The 25,473-nt window shown below is 38.4% G+C and overlaps 1 protein-coding gene across 1 annotated transcript in view; it reads left to right on the top strand.

Annotated features, from left to right (window-relative positions):
- kcnq1.2 (potassium voltage-gated channel, KQT-like subfamily, member 1.2) overlaps positions 1-25,473 on the top strand; it is a 180,383-nt gene that overhangs the window by 132,930 nt on the left and 21,980 nt on the right. The window lies entirely within an intron of this gene.

Below are 25,473 nucleotides of genomic sequence, written 5' to 3'. Positions count from 1 at the left end.
TTCTCTTTTCATATTATTCCTTTTTATAATAAAAAAGTAATTAGATACATTTGTTGACGTACATACATACCCCTGATATAGATGAATGCTAGCATACATATCTGCACTTTCAAGCATGTTTATCTTTGCTTGATGTATGAGGTCAACACACTTAGTTGAAGAATGAACAGAGATTTTGACCTTTCACCATATACAGTGTATCACAAAAGTGAGTACACCCCTCACATTTCTGCAGATATTTAAGTATATCTTTTCATGGGACAACACTGACAAAATGACACTTTGACACAATGAAAAGTAGTCTGTGTGCAGCTTATATAACAGTGTAAATTTACTCTTCCCTCAAAATAACTCAATATACAGCCATTAATGTCTAAACCACCGGCAACAAAAGTGAGTACACCCCTAAGAGACTACACCCCTAAATGTCCAAATTGAGCACTGCTTGTCATTTTCCCTCCAAAATGTCATGTGATTTGTTAGTGTTACTAGGTCTCAGGTGTGCATAGGGAGCAGGTGTGTTCAATTTAGTAGTACAGCTCTCACACTCTCTCATACTGGTCACTGAAAGTTCCAACATGGCACCTCATGGCAAAGAACTCTCTGAGGATCTTAAAAGACGAATTGTTGCGCTACATGAAGATGGCCAAGGCTACAAGAAGATTGCCAACACCCTGAAACTGAGCTGCAGCACAGTGGCCAAGATTATCCAGCGTTTTAAAAGAGCAGGGTCCACTCAGAACAGACCTCGCGTTGGTCGTCCAAAGAAGCTGAGTGCACGTGCTCAGCGTCACATCCAACTGCTGTCTTTGAAAGATAGGTGCAGGAGTGCTGTCAGCATTGCTGCAGAGATTGAAAAGGTGGGGGGTCAGCCTGTCAGTGCTCAGACCATACGCCGCACACTACATCAAATTGGTCTGCATGGCTGTCACCCCAGAAGGAAGCCTCTTCTGAAGTCTCTACACAAGAAAGCCTGCAAACAGTTTGCTGAAGACATGTCAACAAAGGACATGGATTACTGGAACCATGTCCTATGGTCTGATGAGACCAAGATTAATTTGTTTGGTTCAGATGGTCTCAAGCATGTGTGGCGGCAATCAGGTGAGGAGTACAAAGATAAGTGCGTCATGCCTACAGTCAAGCATGGTGGTGGGAATGCCATGGTCTGGGGCTGCATGAGTGCAGCAGGTGTTGGGGAGTTACATTTCATTGAGGGACACATGAACTCCAATATGTACTGTGAAATACTGAAGCAGAGCATGATCCCCTCCCTCCGGAAACTGGGTCGCAGGGCAGTGTTCCAGCATGATAATGACCCCAAACACACCTCTAAGACGACCACTGCTTTACTGAAGAGGCTGAGGGTAAAGGTGATGGACTGGCCAAGCATGTCTCCAGACCTAAACCCAAAAGAACATCTTTGGGGCATCCTCAAGCGGAAGGTGGAGGAGCGCAAAGTCTCGAATATCCGCCAGCTCCGTGATGTCGTCATGGAGGAGTGGAAAAGCATTCCAGTGGCAACCTGTGAAGCTCTGGTAAACTCCATGCCCAGGAAAGTTAAGGCAGTTCTGGGAAATAATGGTGGCCACACAAAATATTGACACTTCAGGAACTTTCACTAAGGGGTGTACTCACTTTTGTTGCCGGTGGTTTAGACATTAATGGCTGTATATTGAGTTATTTTGAGGGAAGAATAAATTTACACTGTTATATAAGCTGCACACAGACTACTTTTCATTGTGTCAAAGTGTCATTTTGTCAGTGTTGTCCCATGAAAAGATATACTTAAATATCTGCAGAAATGTGAGGGGTGTACTCACTTTTGTGATACACTGTACATATACCCTGCTGTAACAGAAAGTCATGAATTTCTGCTTCAATATATATATACACATCGCAGACACATCTTAAGTGGACCATACCATTTCTCGTCTTGTCTGCCTGTCTTTACTCCCATTATTGGTCACGTCTTCATTAAGATTGATCGTGAGTGTGTTAACTGCATACTGATAACAACTGTTGTTTTTACCTTTTTTTGGGGTGGGGGGTCCAAATATTATTTAAGAGGGTCAGACCCCACAACCCCCCTGTATTCGGACCATACTAGACACTGAACCTAAAAAAATGTAATAGTACTGAACACAATAATAATTGTAATAATTTTATTGGGCACTGTACTTATTTTTTTTTACCAATCCCAGTCTTTTGGCAGAAGTTAAGTTACAGTCTTGTCGTGTGGTTTGTTAATGCAAAGGACTGAGTGTGAGGATGTCCAATATGGACTCCATTCAACAAGCTTGAATGTAAATGGCAATAAGTTGAGTGTGTACACAATAGTAAGACAGTAAAATACAATAACATTGATGACCAAGGCAATTCCTTACAGTTTACCTTAAATGTAAAGTTATAAAAATTATATATTGTGTGTTTGCTTTATCAAGAAAAGGTAATGTTGGTAAGGCAAGAGCAGGTACACTAAGTTGTCTGTTGGATTAATATGAAGAAAGCAAAACTGTTAGTGAAAATAACATACAGAGAGATTTTGGGTAGATTTCTGGCGAACAATGAATCCAAATAAAAAAAAGGATGGATGTTTTATTGGCACAATTTGTCATTGCTGATTGGCTACAAGTTTACCATATTCTGCTTAAATGATATCAATATTCACCAAATGACTGATATTACCATTGTATCTAAATATAAAATATAAATCTAATATAATTTACCTGTATTTATTTGATCACTGGCATGTGTTCCTGTAATACACAGTCTGTGCGTTGGCTTTTTTGTGAGTGGTGTGTGTTTAAAGGTAAGATGAGTAAAGGAAAAAGACAGCTGTAGTTAGGCGTATCCCTGTTTTGTGGTGCATGGCGTTTCTTAAGCATTATGGCATTTTGCCAAGTAAGCACTCAGGCACATGGTACACTCTTTATGACTCAAAATGACCCACTGCACTTTGTCTTGCCTGTGTGTACGTGCATATGAACTTGTTAATCTCTACTGTAACCCTTTTCCAGCTCTATTAGCCATTTGTGAACGGGCGCAGACTAATGACCAGCGACAAACCAAACAACCCTTATAGCTTAGCTGCATGTCAAGGGCATTGGGCATTTTTATGACCCTTTTAGCAAGTCTGTTACTGCAGGTCTGATTTGTAATATAAACCAGCATTTTAAAACATAGTTTTAAATGCAAGCCCATGTTATGATTAAGTGCATAAGGAAATGTGGCATTAAACTCGTACTAATAATTTAAGGATTTGGGAGGAACGTTGGCTTTCCAAAACTAAAGCCACTCAGAGAGCTATAACACTGTCTGAAGGAAAGATTCTGTTGCTCTTCCACTGGAACCTTTGAATGTTTATTTGATTTTATACTCTTTCCTATTTTTCTTCAGTTGCTAAGCCTAGTGCAAACTACACAACTTTAAACACTTAGAATTAATGTACAGTGCACACAACACACCTTAGTGGCTTGCGTCATTTTGTGATTACAATATGTGATTAGTGTGCACACTGATAAGAGGGTCACACAATAAATAATTTATCAATAACTGGATAAATGCCAAAATAAATAGCAATTAGCAGGTTAGACCAGCTGACAGTTTTACAGTGTGCATGCAACCATTCAGCACAAACTATTTGTATAGAATTTCCCAACCTTGCTGTGTCAGGCTGCATTGGACGAGTGCTGCATCAGCCAAAGAAGTGAAGGGGTGTGCTTAAAACACAGATTTTATTGTTGATGGAAAATAAATTCAGCACACAGTTTAGTAGACGGTGTGGCCTATGAAACCATTATTTTGGCTTTATGTTTGATGTTGTTGTGTTGTTAAAATACATTTACTTTTTGACTGGTAAGATTAAAGGCTGTGCTAATGTGTCTAGATATATTGCTCAGTTCTTTATTTTGTACATGGTGTGTAATGCCCAAGTACAAATTCCAAAAAAGCAGCTTCATATAATGATGATCCCACCTTCATAAATCAGTGTGGGTGTGACGTTCTTTGGTCCTATTCTATTTTTGTTTATTTTTGTAGGTGTTTTTTTCTACTGGTGTTTTTTTTTCTATTGGTGAACCTGTCATGCCCCCTTTCTAAATATTGTGGTCGGTGTAAGCTGGGTACCTAAATGACGATATAGCCAAAAGGAAGAATGTTTAACTGACCATTGCTAGCATGTGGGACAATGCAATTGTAATGTTACACGCTACAGTAAAAATACAGGGTTTTTTTATCAGTACCATGGACATATCAGCTGCCTCTTACAGATAACACTGGCATCAGCAGAATTTACAATCAGCAATGTGTGGTGCAATTATTTACCATGTAAAATGCAAATAAAAAACAGGCTAAATTATCATGGCTTGAACTGAGTGACTGAGAGAGTGACTGCCGGGGGCTACGGCCATCATTAAGATTGGAGGAAGTATAGAGAGTAAGAAGAAGTGAGAATGAGCTACAAAAAAGAATTTAATAAATGAGAAGCGCATCACAGAGCGCATTCCATTTTTCCAAAGTGAAACATTTTTCCTCGCTGTATCAGGGCACACTCAGAGCAAATAAGAGTTCATGTCTCAAATATCACAGGATGAACTAAAGTGTGCTAAAAAAACCTATTCCCCAAATGCAAAGTTAATAATCTGAGCACTCAGCATATTAAAGTGCTGATTGAGACACAGCCCTCCAGTTTACCCTCTAAAGCAGTGCCTCTCCATTGCTCAGTGTGCAAGTTATAGTAGTAAGCTATATAACAAGTAAGTAATATACTGTATTATGTAATTGTAATTTTGTCATTTTTGCACTATTAATTTATTTATGTTGAGTAATGAAGTGTATTATTTGAACATAGACTGTTCGGACAAGGCTGCCCACGAGCCAAATGTTTTACCACAAACCAGGGTGCTTTGGCAACTTTAAACTTGATTGCGAAGCACAATGACTCAAATGTTGACAGACTGAGCTGTGGATCATGTGTACAGTAATAAACAGACTGGATATACTGTTCCTCATTAGAAGCTTGACTAACAATACATCAAACAATACCCCTTTTAGTGCCCTGTGTGTGTGTGTGTGTGTGTGTGTGTGTGTGTGTGTGTGTGTGTACATGAGCATGCATTGAATAGTTCTAGTTTTCTATGTATAGTTCTGTAATTGGCTACATGGCATTACTTTGAATCACTCACACTTAGACCTTCAGTTGACAGTGTATGACTTTCTTACTCTTGGATGTTCCTAAAGTTTAGTATAAACAATTTAATATTAATAATTATGCTGTTGCTTAGTACAGGGTTAGTTAGTGTGGAGGCTTTTGGAATGTAAGGACACAACCCTGAGATGAATACTATGTTATGGTGGTTTTCCTTAGTCTGTTTTCCTTTTTCTTGTCCCCTTTCCTGTCATTAGTATAACCCCATTAATCTTTGACAGTGCCAAAAGTTTTTAATGCATGTCTGAATGGTGGGGTGGTGAGTAATAGTCTCTTAATATGATTGTGTCAGACAGTGATTTATTCGGCTTGAACAAAGACACATATGCCAAACAAATGTCTCTTTTTTGCCTGCACAAAGACACATACCCCAGAGAGGTGTCTTTCTCCACTTCTTCGCAACAAGACAGCCGGGACTTGACTGCGTTGCCTCTTTATAAAGATAGATTACTCACTACAACGTCTAGGGGCTGAGCACACTGACTAGGTGCTAAAGGTTGAATGAGTTTGCTGAAGTGACTGAGGTGTTGAGGCATGAAGTCAGTAATTATTGCATGTCCATATTTTCTGTACTCACAAATACATTGCTGTATACAGTACAGTGAAATGTTCGGCAAAGTCCATCCCATAACACATAGCCAGATGATGCCTCAGGCTTATTACAGGCTTCGAATGACACAAACAAGATTAGACTTGTCAGTTTAATAGGAGGCTGGTTTAAAAACACAGATCATGATGAAATTTTGCCTTCCATCATAGACCAAGGGTTAAACCTATAAGCCATGGCATTTTTTGAAGCAAGCTTAAGATTTACAGATTCAAAGATGCAAATCTGATGCATGTGAGTGAGTCTGACAGAAAGCACACATTTAATAATGTTTTTATGTTTAAGAATGTCTGCTGTTATTCACCCAAGAAAGGCTTAGCTGACATTCATAAGCCCCTCTCAGACACTGCTTTGAATATTAGACAAGAAATATAACATAAAACCCCAAATCAGAAATGGGAACAGAAAGGAAAATGTAAATAGTAAAAAAAAATGCAGTGTTTTGTACATTTACTTTGACTTTTATTTCATTTAAGACAGCATGAATCTGAGATATTTCATGTTTTCTTTGGTCAACTTAATTTCATTAGTAAATATACATCCATTCCTGCATTTCAGGCCTGCAACACATACCAAAGCTCATACTGAGTTAATTCTGTCTGCAATGAAATATAAATGTAAAAAATACTGCATTTTTTATGTACTGTATGTGCATTTTCCATACAATCCCACCTTCTGATTATTTATTTGAAATACTGAGGGACATGTACAGTATTTCACTACTTTTTGTTAATATTTAATATTGTTCCAGTGGTTATATTAACTTTACCATTCCCCAATGTTTTGACAAAAACAGTATGTATTTATGAGCATAGGCAAAGATTAAAAATACTGAAATGGAAAAGGTTGCTGCCAAGTCCTTGTTCACAGTTAGAACTTTGTGAGAGACGTCTTTAATTCCCCAAGGTTATTCCCCAAGCACCACCAAATAAAAAGAAAATCAGTTGAGTGAAGTTGCACAAAACATCTGTTTTCTCTAGTTATGGTTTCTTAGCCAATTATATATTTTTGAAGATGAATGTTGATTTTAATTTAAATTACACATTGTCTCAAAACCATATAATGACACTGCAAAGACAATAATAGTTAAACTAAAATATGTGTTCTACACTTCTTCTTTCCCTTATTTATCCCACCTATCCCTAACTAACATGTGCATTACTAGGGTATATAAATACATACATTATTTATATTTTATTACTAAGTATTTTATGTCTTCAACTCCATCTTATCACATAGATGGTTTTGCTCTGTTAATTTTGACTAAAGATAATTCCAAATATATCTGTGCGAGTATGAAGCCAGTGTTTGGCTGTAACATTATGGGGTATAACCTACTATTGTAGAAGCATTTTCTTTGCAGCCATTATCCCTTCCAACCATAGTTTATGTACTTTCCCTGTAATTGGAAATTTGGAATAATTAAACAAAATGGGTAAAGCAGAATCCTTGTGAAGTTTGTTTTGGTTATTGCTGAAAACATTACATTGTTCCAAAAAGTAAATACCCTGGGGCAGTCCTAGAAGGTCCCAAAATGCACAGTACATGTGCAAAGCCACGTAAAATAAAACAAACAGTAAAATTAATGAATTGATGCTCTCCCAATCTAACTGTTACTCTATATAAAAAAACCTTTTTCCTATTCTTTCAGACTGGGTATTATGGCTTTTGAGTTTGATAATAGCTGTAAATAGATAAAAGAAACAATCATTTTTGTAATTTTTTGTATTCAGTCTGTGACCAAATGGTGTTTTAGCTCAGAACTCCCAAAATTCTATGTGAAAAATGATGCCCCCATTATGATTTTTTTTCTATACCTCCATAAATTGCAGTTTTTATTATTTTTATTTTGGTGCTTCTTTTTTTTCTATTTATTTATGCATTTTCTCCCAATTTAGCATAGTCAATTTGTCTTCCGCTTGGGGATCCCCGATTGCTATCGAGGAGGGTATGTTGCTGCTCACGTCTTCTCCGACACATGCACAGTCCTAGCGGACCCCTTCTTTTCGCCCATGCATTTTGCACAGACGCCTCTATCTGCTAATCAGGGTTTGAACAGCATTTGAAGACCCCACCCACACATAGTCCGGTCATCTCGCCCTAGCAGAAACGGTAGACAATTAGAATCTGCTGCAGGCACTGCCAATTATGCCCACTAGATGGCACCCAGCCGACCGGTGGCAACACCGAGTTTCGAACTGAGAAATATCCCACTGTGCCATGCTGGTGCTTCTTTTATATCATTTTAGAAATATTTTGTGGTTGTGAAAACTGTGGTGCAGATGATTGTGATGCAGTTAATTTTTTTTTCAGCCCCTGTTGCTTTGAGTTTTTTCTGCTACTCTTTTTTATGTGACTAATGGCTTCTCTCTTACCTTCCTTATCATTAGTCCTAAAGCATGTCGTGAGATCTTGTGTCCCACACCTGTCCAGAACAACGACTTGTGGGTCCATGTAAGTTATCTAGAATGTTTCATCTTTTAGTCCAAATGGTTGTAAGAGCCTCATATGGCATGCTTTGAAAGCCGAATTAAAGTCTAGACAGGCATTAGACACTGCACAGACAGGTGTGGTCGGAATAGATTAGTGGTTATAAGTGGTTATGGTTCAGCCCTGGTCCGATGCTTGTCCATCTGTGAAAATAAGGTGCAGGTGAGGTGTACCACATGAGAGCAGAGTGTGTACTGTATCTGTAGTACTTTGTGCACCCCTCTGTAAATGTTTTCCCCCTTTGCATGAATACAGGTAATTTAAGGACATTGTAGGGGGCAGTGTCTGTTTCCTCATACTTCAGCGAGCTCGGGTCTCAAACTACCTAATGTACAATACAGTGCCAGCAGTCCATATAACTTATCCAGGGTAAAGGCAATAAATGATTCAGAGGACTTCTGGGATCTGTAGTTACCAGTATTACACTGTTGTCACCCCCTGCAGAGAAACACAGCAAGCTGATTGCCCATTTCACATGACTATGTAAGTTTTTTATTTTTAAAATAATGTACAATATATATAAAAGTTTATATATAAAATGTAAATGAATCTGGTCATAGTTTAATTTAGGCTAAATTCCTAAACAAAACAAAGAAAGAAAACTTGGCACAGTCGTTTGCGGTCAACCATACTTGTCATTCAGGAAGCAGACCATTAAACTTGTCTGGGCAAGAACAGTCTCTAAGACCTTCACTTTAATTTAGAAAATATCTGAACACATCACACACTTATACTATAATGAACTATAATGATCTTTCTATAATGATCTATCATTTCTTGTTCATTTATGTGGAAACCCTAGAGTAATATTTGCCATTTAGGTAAAACCCCATTTTATAAAATGCAATAAAAACAAAAATCTGTGATTTGTTCTTTCTCCTGAACCTTTAATGTACTGAGAGGGTTGAGTGTGTGTTTCCTTATTGGATGGTGATAATAAAGACACTAAATTTTGTAAAGTAACAAAGTAGAAATACATATAATAAAATGTATTATTCCCAGATATATTTTGGTTATATTTTACTTGATTTATAATTAAAAAAATCTTTATAATATTATAGATTACAGTTTTATCTTGTTTTAACCTAATTTTAACTAGTGAATCAAGAAGTATAATTAATTTTTTTCTTTTTCATTTTTCTTTTTCCCATCTGCCTTAATTGTTTGTAATTTAATACAGGCCAAAATAGTACACAAGTACTAGTGGTTAAGGTACTGGGCTAGTAATCAGAAGGTCGCTGGTTCAAGCCACAACACTGGCAGGTTGCTGCTGTTGGGCTCTTGAGCAAGGCCTTAACCCTCAATTGCTCACACTGTATACTGCAACTGTAATGTAAGTCACTTTGGACAAAGGCATCTGCTAAATAATGTAAATATCTGTTTGTCTATATATATACATATATATATATGTATATTTACACCGATTAGGCATAACATAGATCTACAATTACTGACTGTAGTCCATCTGTTTCTCTGCATGCTTTGTTAGACCCCTTTTATGCTGTTCTTCAATGGTCAGGACTCTCCCAGGACCAGTACTGAGTAGGTATTATTTGGGTGGTGGATCATTCTCAGCACTGCAGTGACACTGACATGGTGGTGGTGTATTAGTGAGTGTTGTGCTGGTATGAGTGGATCAGATACAGCAGCGCTGCTGGAGTTTTTAAATACCATGTCCACTCACTGTCCACTCTGTTAGACATTGCTACCTAGTTGGTCCACCTAGTAGATGTAAAGTCAGAGACGATCTCTTATCTATTACTGCTGTTTGAGTTCTCTATCTTTGATACCTTCACCAGTGGTCACAGGACGCTTTCCACAGGGCGCTGTTGGCTGGATGTTTTTTAAGGTTGGTGGACTATTCTCAGTCCAGCAGTGACAGTGAGGTGTTTAAAAACTCCATCAGCATTTATGTGTCTTATCCACTCATACCAGCACAACACACACTAACACACCACCACCATGTCAGTGTCACTGCAGTGCTGAGAATGATCCACCACCCAAATAATACCTACTCCGTAGTGGTCCTGGGAGAGTCCTGACCATTGAAGAACAGATGGACTACAGTCATTAATTGTAGAACTACAAAGTGCTTCTGTATGGTAAGTGAAGCTGATAAAATGGACAGACAGTGAGTGTAGAAACAAGGAGGTGGTTTTAATGTTATGGATGATTGGTGAATATATATTCTACTTTTCTACTCTATTTATCTTCTGTACACTTTTCTTTACTGTCCTGTTTGAGTATATACACTATATGACCGAAATCATGATATTTTGAGAATATCTAAAGCTTCAAACAAAAACACATGTTGGTTTGGGTATGTGAGTGGATGTGTGTTTGTGTGTGTACATGTGTACGTGTAGGTAGGTGTGTGGATGTGTATTTGTGTAGTTGCATGTGTGCGAGTGTTTATATGTGTGTGGCTGTGCGTCGGCTCGTCGTGGTTAACCACCACTTGTGTTACAGTGCGTTACTCCACAGCAGTGGCTTGCGTCGCTGGGCCTCTTTTCTTTCTTAAGCACAATCACAAAGCAGTGAACGAGGTGCAGGGAAACCTGATCAGGACTCCACCCTCCAAATGATACACTGCCAGCCACTACTACAATAACATGCTGTGTGTTTTTCTCTGGCTCTCTCACGTGAACGGGCCGTCAGACAGGCTGCAGCTGCAGTCAGTAAAGGAGGGAAGTGTTTTTGTTTACTTCTACCAGACTGGAGCTTAAGAAGGCAGACACTTTACAGTATATTTTCCTTGTTTTTCTAGCACATTGATGTAAATTTCTGGGCAGTGGCAGGGTTAGAATGAACTCTAGTGAACTGTGGATGGATTTTGATGTTTGCCTTTATTACAGGGTGTAAAAATGCGGACAGTTTTTACAGTGTGTCCCTCAAATATATTAAGATTAAATTATGAATAGATTTTTTAAAACCAGAAAATCAAGAATCCCAAAAAAACTAAAGTAAGCATGAGTCATAAAGTCCAGGGGGATGTGATGACACAGTGAAAGACTCCAGACTTTGGTAAGGGGGTTTCTTAATGGCAGGGTTGATGCTCATTCTGCTGGGAAAAGAAATGGGGTGAGGTTAAGGCCGTGTGTTTTGTATGGAGAGGGGTGAGGGCTTACTTTAGCCTTACTGGAGCCACTATGAGAGACAGAAGTAGAGTAATGACGGGGTAGTGGTTTTGCTGCTAAGCATACATACACTCCCTTAATTGAAAGGTTTGATAGGTAAGTGTCTGCTCAGAGTTTTTTTTTTTATGACAAGGCAGGTATACATCCTGGAAAGGGCACCAATCCAATACAGGGCATTACTTACTCTCCTGGTGATAGGTGTGGCTATTTTTATGTTTTAATGAGGTGGAGAGAAATTGGAGTAACATACACGGTGAGTGACCGGAGGAAGAGATTAAACTTAGATTTAACTTAGAACTCATTTTGCTATGTTGCAGCTCTATGCCAGCATGGCATCAGCAAAGCAAGCAAGCTCATAAACACAGCAAAGCAAGCTCATAAACACATAGTTTGATAAGTGTAGGGAAACTGGTGGCCCAGATCCCTGACCTTAAATGTCACTGGTGCCATTATTCACTGCACCAATTGCAAATAAGCTAATGCTTGGTTCAATGGTTCTTGGATTACATCTACCCATAAAAACAAATTTCCTTTCAGCACAAGTTGATGGTTTACATTGTCTTTTCGATGCTGACAAAAGCCCAATGTTTCATTTACATTTTAACGGACATAGTCAAACTTGGTCTATTGACATGAGCACAAAGTATTTACCAGAGGCCATTACACAAAGTTAAATGACATTACAGAACTATGAACACCATTTTATTAATATTTCAAGTTCTATTTTGACTCAGCAGATGTTAAAAAAGTTCACAATAAACGTCTAAAATAACTTAAATTTATAAAATGTTTCATGTGTTCCAATCGTTTATTTACATGACTCAAATTTAAGTCATATTTAAGTACTAAAGTCATATTATTTATGCAGCACTTTTAACTTGGCTACACAATATAGCTGTGGGATAGTTGCCTTTGTTTGCTTGTCATTTTTTCAGTGTGTGTACACAGTGTACAGTATTTTGGAAGCTTGGAGATTCAATACCTATTATGTAAACACACAATTGGACAATACAAAGCTCAGTAATCAGAGAAGGGCCATTGTTTATGGTTGTTAACATTTTTAGTTCCATACTGCATGCACAATGGCAGGTGATTTAGTGCTCTTGTCTACATTTGTCCTCTCTGTTAATCCGAGTCATTAATGGTGCTTGGCTGGACCACTTCCAGAGTTTACCAAGTTCACTTTAACTTGAAAGGAATCGAGCATCGTCAAAGCTGCCCAGGGTTTTCTGTTTTCAACACTGCTTTTTTGATGTGGGTACAGTTTACTTTGAAATTCATTATGGTGTATTTAGGTATTATTGAGTACTAACGTGATCATGTGCCAAATTTCACAAAAAAGGATTATACAGCAGTGTGCTGTAATGTATTTTCATTTTTAATCCACTGTGAATTATCTCACCCAAGTAGTAAATGGTTTACAGTAATATGTACCATAGAGTCCACCTGGACCTACAATTATATAATAATGTTGGCTTTATATTTATTCCACCAGGAGGCTGTTCATGTTGTTTTGTATCCCTCATTGAACTAAACAATTTGCAGCAAACATTGTGGACTAAAACATTCTTCCAAATGCTTGAACTATGGTTAAGCAGACCATTTGTATTGACATTGGACAATAAATCCAGGTTTTTATAGATTAAACTGTAGCTTTTCTAAATAGTCTTATAAATCTGGGTTGTAGTGGTACTGTCATGTGATCAGTTATATTATGTGGTTATTGTTGTGCTTGTATATTAGCAACCATCATGTACAGTTCCCATCTATCCCACTGATGACCACTTTTCTTCCTTGCTGATGTACTGTAGTTTGTCCATGTATATGCTGTCTTGGCTTTTGAGACTTAAAATTAAATGATTTTTCAGTGTTCGATCTGCAATTTTGATATCTATTTTTCTAAATGATTATATACTTATTGAAACTCTGTTACTTGCTTCATTTTACATTCATTGTAATATAATGTTTCTCTTATTTTATTTTAATATTTTAAACTTTAAATTGCAAGGATCTGATGTTTAGTAATACACTACATGGTTAAAACCTAAAGGAAAATATCACACTCTTGTGCTTTTTAAACATCATGGTTGTATATTGCTGCCCTTTGCGAAACCCTTTTTCACTTATGCACTCTGCACAGGCGCCTCTCTATCTGCTAATCAGGGTCCTTACACAGCGTTTGAAGACCCCACCCACATAGTCCGGTCATCCCTGCAGGCACTGCCAATTATGCCCGCTAGATGGCACCCAGCCGATTTTTGGCAACGCCGAGTTTCGAACAGAGAAATTTTGAATCTCGGCACTGGTGTGCTAGTGGAATATCCCGCTACGCCACCTGGACGCTGAAAAGCATTACTTTGATAACATTACTACATTAGAAGCCTTAGTGAGGTTGGTCACTGATATTGGCGATAAGGCCTCAACTGCAGTGCTCCAATTAATCCTGAAAAAGTGGAATGGAGTTGTTGCTCCTCTGAGTATTTGGGCAGTTAGACAAATGTTAGTGTGTTTGTCCAAGAGGATTTAATGGTTGTATGTTCCTGTATTTATACACCTGTTAGCAAAAGGTGTGGCTGATACATCAAAATACATGGTTCCAAAGTTTGTTTAGAGTGTCAGCACATATTAAAAAATCAAAAAAAGCTATAACATATGAAAACCTTTAAAACCCCTCAGATTAGATCATCCTTTAAATCTCTTAACCAGTGTTTTTATATATTGTAATACCAATCCATTAAAGTCACCAGTCAGCCCTTTTTTCCTGAAAAGGAAGCTTATTTGGGTTAAGCAGGAATGACTGGAATGTTGGCTCTCCAGCAGAAATCCTAATTCATTCAGTTACTTGAGCAAATATTTTTCTGTAGATGTCATTACAGTTTGCCCTTCTGTGGCTGGTTGAGTTCTAATGACAGCTTTTGGTGATGTCATCGGAAAAACACAGTAGCCTAAGAAGGTTAAGGGCACATATAAAAAGTAAACTATCACATATTACATTTCTAAATGAATTATTTTACAACAATTTGCCTTGTAAAAAGGTAGACAACATTGTAACTAAATGTACCGTACGAAATGTTCCACTATATTTACTGCCTTTGGCAAGTTCTAATCTGCTCTTAAGGGGGAATTATCATACATCTAAATGTTTCTTGGAATTCCCAGCCATTTCCTGAGAGCTTTTATTTTAGCCAGCTTGTCACTAAAGCAGATAATGCCATGCAGGTACACATACTTTAAGAACTCGGGCTCTCAACACAATGCCTGTAGTGTGTCAGCTTTGTGCAGACTCTCACTGGGCCTTTTAGAGGCACACATAAATGTAGCATTATTGCATTGCAGTGGAAACATTAATGCTGTCTGTAAATTAGACACTTATACAGCACCACCGTAAAAGGTAATTGTAGAACATAATGGGGTAATAGCCGTTTCCTTCACACTGGGCCAAATAACACAGTACAGCTACCACTGCTATTACCCAGAACACACCTGAGGTATTGTTATTTAAGAATTGTGACCAGGACCAAACTGAGCCAGATTGTCTATAGTGGCTTTGTCAAAGAACATTCTGATAGTTACTAAATACATGTGGGGAACTATATGGTTCTGATTTAAAAACACATGTTACGAATTAGCTACAGTGTATCACAAAAGTGAGTACACCCCTCACATTTCTGCAAATATTTTATTATATCTTTTCATGGGACAACACTATAGACATGAAACTTGGATATAACTTAGAGAAGTCAGTGTACAGCTTGTATAGCAGTGTCGATTTACTGTCTTCTGAAAATAACTCAACACACAGCCAATAATGTCTAAATAGCTGGCAACATAAGTGAGTACACCCCACAGTGAACATGTCCAAATTGTGCCCAAATGTGTCGTTGTCCCTCCCTGGTGTCATGTGTCAAGGTCCCAGGTGTAAATGGGGAGCAGGGCTGTTAAATTTGGTGTTTTGGGTACAATTCTCTTATACTGGCCACTGGATATTTAACATGGCACCTCATGGCAAAGAACTCTCTGAGGATGTGAGAAATAGAATTGTTGCTCTCCACAAAGATGGCCTGGGCTATAAGAAGATTGCTAACACCCTGAAACTGAGCTACAGCATGGTGGCCAAGGTCATACAGCGGTTTTCCAGGACAGGTTCCACTCGGAACAGGCTTCGCCAGGGTCGACCAAAGAAGTTGAGTCCACGTGTTTGGCGTCATATCCAGAGGTTGGCTTTAAAAAATAGACACATGAGTGCTGCCAGCATTGCTGCAGAGGTTGAAGACGTGGGAGGTCAGCCTGTCAGTGTTCAGACCATACGCCGCACACTGCATCAACTCGGTCTGCATGGTCGTCATCCCAGAAGGAAGCTGACGCACAAGAAAGCCCGCAAACAGTTTGCTGAAGACAAGCAGTCCAAGAACATGGATTACTGGAATGCCCTGTGGTCTGACGAGACCAAGATAAACTTGTTTGGCTCAGATAGTGTCCAGCATGTGTGGCGGTGCCCTGGTGAGAAGTACCAAGACAACTGTATCTTGCCTACAGTCAAGCATGGTGGTGGTAGCATCATGGTCTTGGGCTGCATGAGTGTTGCTGGCACTGGGGAGCTGCAGTTCATTGAGGGAAACATGAATTCCAACATGTACTGTGACATTCTGAAACAGAGCATGATCCCCTCCCTTCGAAAACTGGGCCTCATGGCAGTTTTCCAACAGGATAACGACCCCAAACACAACCTTCAAGGTGACAACTTCCTTGCTGAGAAAGCTGAAGGTAAAGGTGATGGACTAAACCCAATTGAGCACCTGTGGCGCATCCTCAAGTGGAAGGTGGAGGAGTTCAAGGTGTCTAACATCCACCAGCTCCGTGATGTCATCATGGAGGAGTGGAAGAAGATTCCAGTAGCAACCTGTGCAGCTCTGGTGAATTCCATGCCCATGAGGGTTAAGGCAGTGCTGGATAATAATGGTGGTCACACAAAATATTGACACTTTGGGCACAATTTGGACATGTTCACTGTGGGGTGTACTCACTTATGTTGCCAGCCATTTAGACATTAATGGCTGTGTGTTGAGTTATTTTCAGAAGACAGTAAATCTACACCGCTAAACAAGTTGTACACTGACTACTCTAACTTATATCCAAGTTTTATTTCTATAGTGTTGTCCCATGAAAAGATATAATAAAATATTTGCAGAAATGTGAGGGGTGTACTCACTTTTGTGATACACTGTATAATGTACAAGCTGATTTTCCTAGCAGGGTCAGCAGTTTAGCAGTTTTCACTTTTGTTCGGTTTGTAAGTTTGCCTTAACCTTTTAAGCTTATACTGTTCTAGATAAAAACATTTATGTGAAATTATAGGTCACAGATTTAAAGTGTACTTTCTATTATCATGTAATTTTAATTGAAGATTATAAATATGATATTAAAATACCACTATATTAAATAGTTTTTATTTAAAAGTTGTATTATGTCTTCATATATGTGTGTGTGTTTGTTTATTTAATATTTAACTAATTTTATCGGAACAGAACATTTAGTGGATTCAGTGAATATTTAGACTCCTTAACTTTTTGCACACTTTACACTTAGTGTTGTGATTTAGTTGCTGATTGGATTTGAAATGAAATAATTGCTTGTTTACACATTATAATCACCCATAATAAAATATCTTATTAATGATGTATACCTCATCTAGTCTTTTGCTTGCAATGTACGCCATTTGTAACTTACTCAGTTGTCTTTTAAATTTTTACCTATGTAAATGACTTTAAAATAATAACTTACATAGCCCACATTATATTCTTTTTACTGTAGCTTTTTAATATATTAAATTTTTGCTTAAATATATAGGTACTTAAATATATAAGTAACTAAAATATTTTGTGTGCCCTTCAAACACCCAAACTAAAGCAAAGCTAGAAAAAGGTATGTTTAAGTTATTACTGCAGTGCCCTTGGACCATTATTTTAAACCATTCAAGACCAGACTTTTAACCCTTTGATGCACAAGCTAAGCAAACCCCTTCTAATGCACAACATGGGTCAAAAATGACCCATATTCATCCATTCAAGAATATTTTCATATGCACATTTGTCAGTTATTCATGTATTTGCTGTCTTAGCTAATAAAAGCTATCTATACTAGAATATGTAAACAGCTAGCAAGCAAATAGTATTGGACATATTCAAGATTCAAGAGCCTAATCTTTGGTTGTCTTTCAAAAGATCAGTAAATATGTTTTTGACTACAAACACTTACAAATGTGAGTAGTTTCTGTCAAATTCCATAGTAAATACATACGGGTCATTTTTGACCCATGTTGTGCATTAGAAGGGTAGTGATACAAAAATGATTTTTATTAAAAAAGCAAAAAATATAAAACTGAAATAAGGATTTGTGATGATCAAAAACAAGTTAATTGAAAAATTCATGGAAGCTTGAATGACAAAATTAATTTATTGCAAAGATATAGAAAATAAAAACTCAGTTGGGTCACTTTTGACCCAGGTTGTGCATCAAAGGGTTAAATGTTTGGCCCATATTTTACTAATAACAGTTCTAATTCAAAGGAAAAACATAAATAATTTGGCTTTGTCTTAAAAAATACTTAAACTGTATTTGTAGGTTGTTTTGTGTAATACACATGCATAAGTTTATTGCAGCTCTATGGTAAAGACTCCCACAATGAGGAGATTCCCAATTTCCTACACTCTACAGTTGTGCACTACATGGGGTACAAAATTGACCTGCAACCTTTGTAATATACACTATTCAGCTAGTCTGTCATTTAGGATTCACTGTACTAGCTATATGCTAAGTTTTCTGATATTGGTTGAAGTGATTTTTTTTTAGCATCCTTATTCATATCATTTATGTATGAAGCATGTACACCTATCCATGATATACATTTACTGATTACCATTTAGGCCACACCCACCATACCAACTTTGTGGGTATACAATTTCTGACTGTAGGCGATTTGTTGATTTGTTGATAATAAACAGAAACCCCCATAGAACCTCCACTGACCAGATTATGTTTGGCTGGTGAATCATTTTCAGAACTGCAATGACACTAGCATAAATATAATATGATAGTGTGTGTGTTCTTCTGGTATGAATGATGTAGGAGTGTTGCTAGGATTTGGAAACATCTCAGTGTCAATGATTGGAGGAGAATATAATTCCAACCAAAATTATAAAACCAACAGCATTATGTGATTGGATAATGTCCACTAATAAAATACTAAAGAAAGATTGTTACACAGTGTGTATGTAAAAGGAAAATAGCTTTAGTCTCTAACTGTGCACCTACTATGAGTGCTAACAGGGTATGTGTTCCTAATAAAAAGGCCAGTATGGTTAAATAATAGCTACAAATCCACCAACACTGCTGCATCTGATATACAGTGGTATCTTGAAACTCAACGTCAATTCGTTCTGGGAGTGGCGTTGAGTTTAACAGGCATTGAGTTTCAAGGTATTTTTTCCTTTAAGGATGTATGGGAAACCTGTTAATGCGTTCCATGGTCCCGTGGAACTGCATATATTTTAGGCTTTTGTAAAATAATTGGGTTGTTTTTGACACTTATACACTGAAAATAACACAAATATAATATAAAAACACTGAAATAAAAAACTTATTCTTACAATTTCTCAGAACCCCGAGCTGTAAGGCAAGGCAAGGCAAGGCAAGTTTATTTGTATAGCACCTTTCATACACAGTGGCAATTCAAAGTGTTTTACATAAGGAAAAATTAAAAGCATTAAAACGTTCCTGAGATCTAGAACCTCAGAAAGACTTCTTGCAAACATTTAGTTACAATTAAGAACATGTAATTCAAACAAGAGAGATAAAAATTAAGAACATGAAAAATTAAAAGAAAATATTGTAAAATATACCCTACAATTTAAGAAATATGAAATTAAAACAAGAGAGATAAGCAATTAGGAACATGAAAACTAAAGGAAAATATAGTAAAATATACACTACAATTTAGAGAATATAAAATTAAAACAAGAGAGATACACGTTATTATAAGTGATTAATTATACCGCAGTAATGTCAACAAACACTCATACACTACTCTATAAAAACAATTATTAAGAACATGGTAAAATGAGAATGGTAAAATGAGGGTAATAGCAAAAATTTCGAGCTCAATCATAGGCACAAAAAAAAAGAAAAGTTTTTAACCTGGATTTAAAGATTTCTACATTTGCGGAACATCTAATATCTCCTGGCAGTCTGTTCCAGTTATATGCAGCCCAACAACTAAATGCTGCTTCACCATGTTTAGTTTGGACTCTGGGCTCAACTAGCTGACCTGAGTCCATGGATCTAAGAGATCTACTGGGTTTATATTCTCTAAATATTTCTGAGATGTATTCTGGGCCGAACCCATTCAATGATTTATAGACCAGTAGCAGCACTTTAAATTCTATTCTGTAACTAATCGGAAGCCAGTGTAGAGATTTTAGAACTGGAGTGATGTGCTCAGTTCTCTTCGTCTTAGTTAAAACTCTAGCAGCAGCGTTCTGAATGAGCTGTAACTGTTTAATGGTCTTTTTGGGAAGTCCAGTTAAGAGACCATTACAGTGTATCACAAAAGTGAGTACACCCCTCACATTTCTGCAAATATTTTATTATATCTTTTCATGGGACAACACTATAGAACTAAAACTTGGATATAACTTAGAGTAGTCAGTGTACAACTTGTATAGCAGTGTAGATTTACTGTCTTCTGAAAATAACTCAACACACAGCCATTAATGTCTAAATAGCTGGCAACATAAGTGAGTACACCCCACAGTGAACATGTCCAAATTGTGCCCAAAGTGTCAATATTTTGTGTGACCACCATTATTATCCAGCACTGCCTTAACCCTCCTGGGCATGGAATTCACCAGAGCTGCACAGGTTGCTACTGGAATCCTCTTCCACTCCTCCATGATGACATCACGGAGCTGGTGGATGTTAGACACCTTGAACTCCTCCACCTTCCACTTGAGGATGCGCCACAGGTGCTCAATTGGGTTTAGTCCATCACCTTTACCTTCAGCTTCCTCAGCAAGGCAGTTGTCATCTTGGAGGTTGTGTTTGGGGTCGTTATCCTGTTGGAAAACTGCCATGAGGCCCAGTTTTCGAAGGGAGGGGATCATGCTCTGTTTCAGAATGTCACAGTACATGTTGGAATTCATGTTTCCCTCAATGAACTGCAGCTCCCCAGTGCCAGCAACACTCATGCAGCCCAAGACCATGATGCTACCACCACCATGCTTGACTGTAGGCAAGATACAGTTGTCTTGGTACTTCTCACCAGGGCGCCGCCACACATGCTGGACACCATCTGAGCCAAACAAGTTTATCTTGGTCTCGTCAGACCACAGGGCATTCCAGTAATCCATGTTCTTGGACTGCTTGTCTTCAGCAAACTGTTTGCGGGCTTTCTTGTGCGTCAGCTTCCTTCTGGGATGACGACCATGCAGACCGAGTTGATGCAGTGAGCGGCGTATGGTCTGAGCACTGACAGGCTGACCTCCCACGTCTTCAACCTCTGCAGCAATGCTGGCAGCACTCATGTGTCTATTTTTTAAAGCCAACCTCTGGATATGACGCCGAACACGTGGACTCAACTTCTTTGGTCGACCCTGGCCAAGCCTGTTCCGAGTGGAACCTGTCCTGGAAAACCGCTGTATGACCTTGGCCACCATGCTGTAGCTCAGTTTCAGGGTGTTAGCAATCTTCTTATAGCCCAGGCCATCTTTGTGGAGAGCAACAATTTTATTTCTCACATCCTCAGAGAGTTCTTTGCCATGAGGTGCCATGTTGAATATCCAGTGGCCAGTATGAGAGAATTGTACCCAAAACACCAAATTTAACAGCTCTGCTCCCCATTTACACCTGGGACCTTGACACATGACACCAGGGAGGGACAACGACACATTTGGGCACAATTTGGACATGTTCACTGTGGGGTGTACTCACTTATGTTGCCAGCTATTTAGACATTAATGGCTGTGTGTTGAGTTATTTTCAGAAGACAGTAAATCTACACTGCTATACAAGTTGTACACTGACTACTCTAAGTTATATCCAAGTTTCATGTCTATAGTGTTGTCCCATGAAAAGATAGAATGAAATATTTGCAGAAATGTGAGGGGTGTACTCACTTTTGTGATACACTGTACAATAGTCCACCCTACTGGAGATAAAAGCATGGATCAGCTTCTCTAGGTCTTGTTGGCTCACTAGACCCTTGATTTTGGCTATATTTCTAAGATGGTAGAAGGCTGTTTTGGTGATGGTTTTAATATGGCTGGTGAATGTAAGATCTGAGTCTATTAGAACGCCAAGATTTCGGACTTGGTCTTTGGTTTTTAGAGCCCGAGAACTGAGGTGCTCACTGACACTAGACCTGTAACACAAGTTTAAAAGTGAATCAGTGAGAAAAATACAGCAAAACACAGATACATGTGGAGCTTTCAGCATGAATCTGAAGGTTATTTCACACAAATGCGGTTTCGTCTCGCATGCACACTTTTATGATGTATTACTGCACCGCTCAAGCCGAGTGCTGAACAAAGCAACTGTTCATTGTTAATTTGAAATTAAATAAAAAAATTTTTTTAAAACAAACTGAGCACATTGAGTTTAAGGGAAATGTTGAGTTTAATGGACAAATTTCTCAACAAATGGCATTGAGTTTCAAAGATTTTGAGTTTAGGGGACGTTGAGTTACAAGGTACCACTGTACTCATACTAGAACATGTGTGTGTTTTAAACTCTCTCCATCTCACATTGAAGTACATGCTTATCGACATTCCAGTTAATCAGGAAAGGTGTTTAATGTAGTTGAGATCAGGGATCTGAGCAGGCCACTGTAGTTCCTCCACATCAAACATGTCAAACAGTAGTCTCTTGAGTGGGAGGAAAACTCAAACTGTCACCTCAAGCTAAGCAATGGTGGGATGTTATTCAAGAACCACCAAAAGCATGTCTGCCTTGAATTAGACGCTTTTGGAACATGGGTGTCCCTAACCACAGTCAAGTCAGCTTTGCATTACAATGAGAAAAATATGACACATCTACAATATCAGCAAGTTTCAAAGTTCTTAAGTTTTAGCAAGAAATTATTTCCTGATCATACGTATGAAGAATGAAAACGCTCAAGCAGGCCATTTAAAGCTAAGCTCTAGACATTGCATATGAAAGAAGTTTGGGTTTTCTTCTAAGCCTTGGCAAGAGGCCACATATCCATGTACCTTTGAATGGGTGCTGTGAGATTTGCCCTATTTATAGTAGTCATAAAAGCCATATATTAATAATAAAATAATAAGCCATGCCACAAAGTTAAATATCATTATGTTTATCAGTGTTTCATGTATAGTACCCATTTTAGTATTTGGGATCTTGTTAGTTAGTTCCTTTATGTGCAAAATGTATCTTTGGGGTTTACAGAAAGAGAACAGGTATTCTGATTATCCCAGACTATGCAATAAACAGCTTTTATTACCAGAAGAAGCTAGTCTGATCTGATCTAGGCATGTCATTCCCCTATGGCTGTGCTGCTTGTGAGTGTGACAGGCCATCTGTTTCAGGTGTTCTGTTTGTCTACTTACTCATAAAATGATACATTACTCTAAAAAAATAGCTGTAGGGGGTTGTGAACAGTCTTATCTTGACTAATTTGTTACACAGTATGCAGTAGTAAAACCACTCTATAGGAGATTTACTTCTTTTGTTTGCTAAGTTAAAGAAGTTGTGAAAACCAAATCAAGCTCTGCTGAAATGTCTCTACTGTTTGTGGTTGCTATTTTGAACGTTCTGCGGTTGCATCTTTTGTTTGCTTAGATGCATATGGTTCTCATACTACAGATTCACCCTTGGCCTCCAACAAACAGACCCACACGTATTCAGCTCTGTGCTCGTTCATCTAATTATCTCCGTTCCCTAATCAGCGTAATGAATGTGCAGTGTTTTCTGGATGTCTCTCTTGGGTTTGCAGCGATCTGTTTTGTGCACTGTTGTTGTTCAGTGGCATTCCTCAAGCAATTTGTGGGACAGAGAGACAAAGAGCAGCCTGTTAGGAAACCTCTGCGTCTACGGCTCAGGGCCACTCATGTGTTAAGAGGGCCTGGGAGAAAGCTTTTGTAAAATAGACACATGCACAGAGCTGGAACGATTGTATGTGTGTGTAAGTAGTGTGTGCATGTGTATGTGTGTGTTTCTTTGTCTGTATGTGCATATCCTTCCATGCACGTGTGTCCAAGCGGAGGAGAAAGTCTGCTGTGCTGATATCGCCCCTAAACGCGAGCCATTATCCTCCCAAACATGGGCACGCTGGCCTCTTATCTGCACACCTGAGTAACTAGAGCGATGACAGCTCCAGCAGCTGACAGCACAACTCGTCCACATTGGATCAGATAAGTGGTTTAGACAATCCTGATGTAGCCGGCACACTCTGGAAAAATCTGAGCTGGAAACTAGAGGCCCTGCTGAAGCACAATGCTATCTACCTCCCAGCTGTGGATACTAAGCTTGGGGCCTTTTTTTCCTCTGAGACTGTCTCTAACCCACCATGCAACAGGGCACTTTTCTATTAGTGGCCCTTACTAAAGAGCACATTTTTGTCCCGAAAAAAATGACACTAAGGTAGCCCTTGCCCTTGTGTAGGTAATGTGTCCATGATAGAGACTGCTGTATCTCATACACTTAACTTTTCCTCTTATTTAGTAATGCATTTACCACAGGGATGGGCAAAAATGCCCTATATCAAAATACATGTTTATATTTATGTCTTAATACTGAATGCATTACTTACATTTTTTGTGTGACAAATTTTGTGTCATTTAATTATTTTTAGCTAATGCTGGTCAATAGCCATGTTTACAAAGCAGTCTGATAATCCGTTAATAATCTGACAAATCGCTCAATCAGAAGAGAATACGTCCATATGTACACCTCAGTCGTAATATATTAATCCGATTGAGGCTATTCCAAATACAATTTTCATCTAATTGAACATAATCCATTAAATAAACACCTATTTAAACACCATGTAAACATCCAATTACATTCTCAATCGGAAAGTTTAAGTACATTCTGTGCATGTGCATTTGCATCATAGCGGATGATTGTACTTTACATAAAACTGTCTACCTCACACATATCTGCACAATTACATACCCATTAAGGCCTTATGTATAGTTATTTATTCTACATATTATTATTATTGTTGTTATTGTTATTATTATACATACCTAGTATTCCCATTCTTATGCACATGCGTATGATTAGTATTATTATTATTATGTATACATTACTATGTACAGTGTATCACAAAAGTGAGTACACCCCTCACATTTCTGCAAATATTTCATTATATCTTTTCATGGGACAACACTATAGACATGAAACTTGGATATAACTTAGAGTAGTCAGTGTACAGCTTGTATAGCAGTGTAAATTTACTGTCTTCTGAAAATAACTCAACACACAGCCATTAATGTCTAAATGGCTGGCAACATAAGTGAGTACACCCCACAGTGAACATGTCCAAATTGTGCCCAAATGTGTCGTTGTCCCTCCCTGGTGTCATGTGTCAAGGTCCCAGGTGTAAATGGGGAGCAGGGCTGTTAAATTTGGTGTTTTGGGTACAATTCTCTCATACTGGCCACTGGATATTCAACATGGCACCTCATGGCAAAGAACTCTCTGAGGATGTGAGAAATAGAATTGTTGCTCTCCACAAAGATGGCCTGGGCTATAAGAAGATTGCTAACACCCTGAAACTGAGCTACAGCATGGTGGCCAAGGTCATACAACGGTTTTCCAGGACAGGTTCCACTCGGAACAGGCTTCGCCAGGGTCGACCAAAGAAGTTGAGTCCACGTGTTCGGCGTCATATCCAGAGGTTGGCTTTAAAAAATAGACACATGAGTGCTGCAAGCATTGCTGCAGAGGTTGAAGAGGTGGGAGGTCAGCCTGTCAGTGCTCAGACCATACGCCGCACACTGCATCAACTCGGTCTGCAT

Source organism: Trichomycterus rosablanca, chromosome 1, assembly GCF_030014385.1.
Source record: "Trichomycterus rosablanca isolate fTriRos1 chromosome 1, fTriRos1.hap1, whole genome shotgun sequence".
Classification (NCBI taxonomy): Eukaryota; Metazoa; Chordata; class Actinopteri; order Siluriformes; family Trichomycteridae; genus Trichomycterus; species Trichomycterus rosablanca.
Note: the sequence above shows the minus strand (reverse complement) of the source record. Positions and strands in the feature narration are given on the sequence as shown.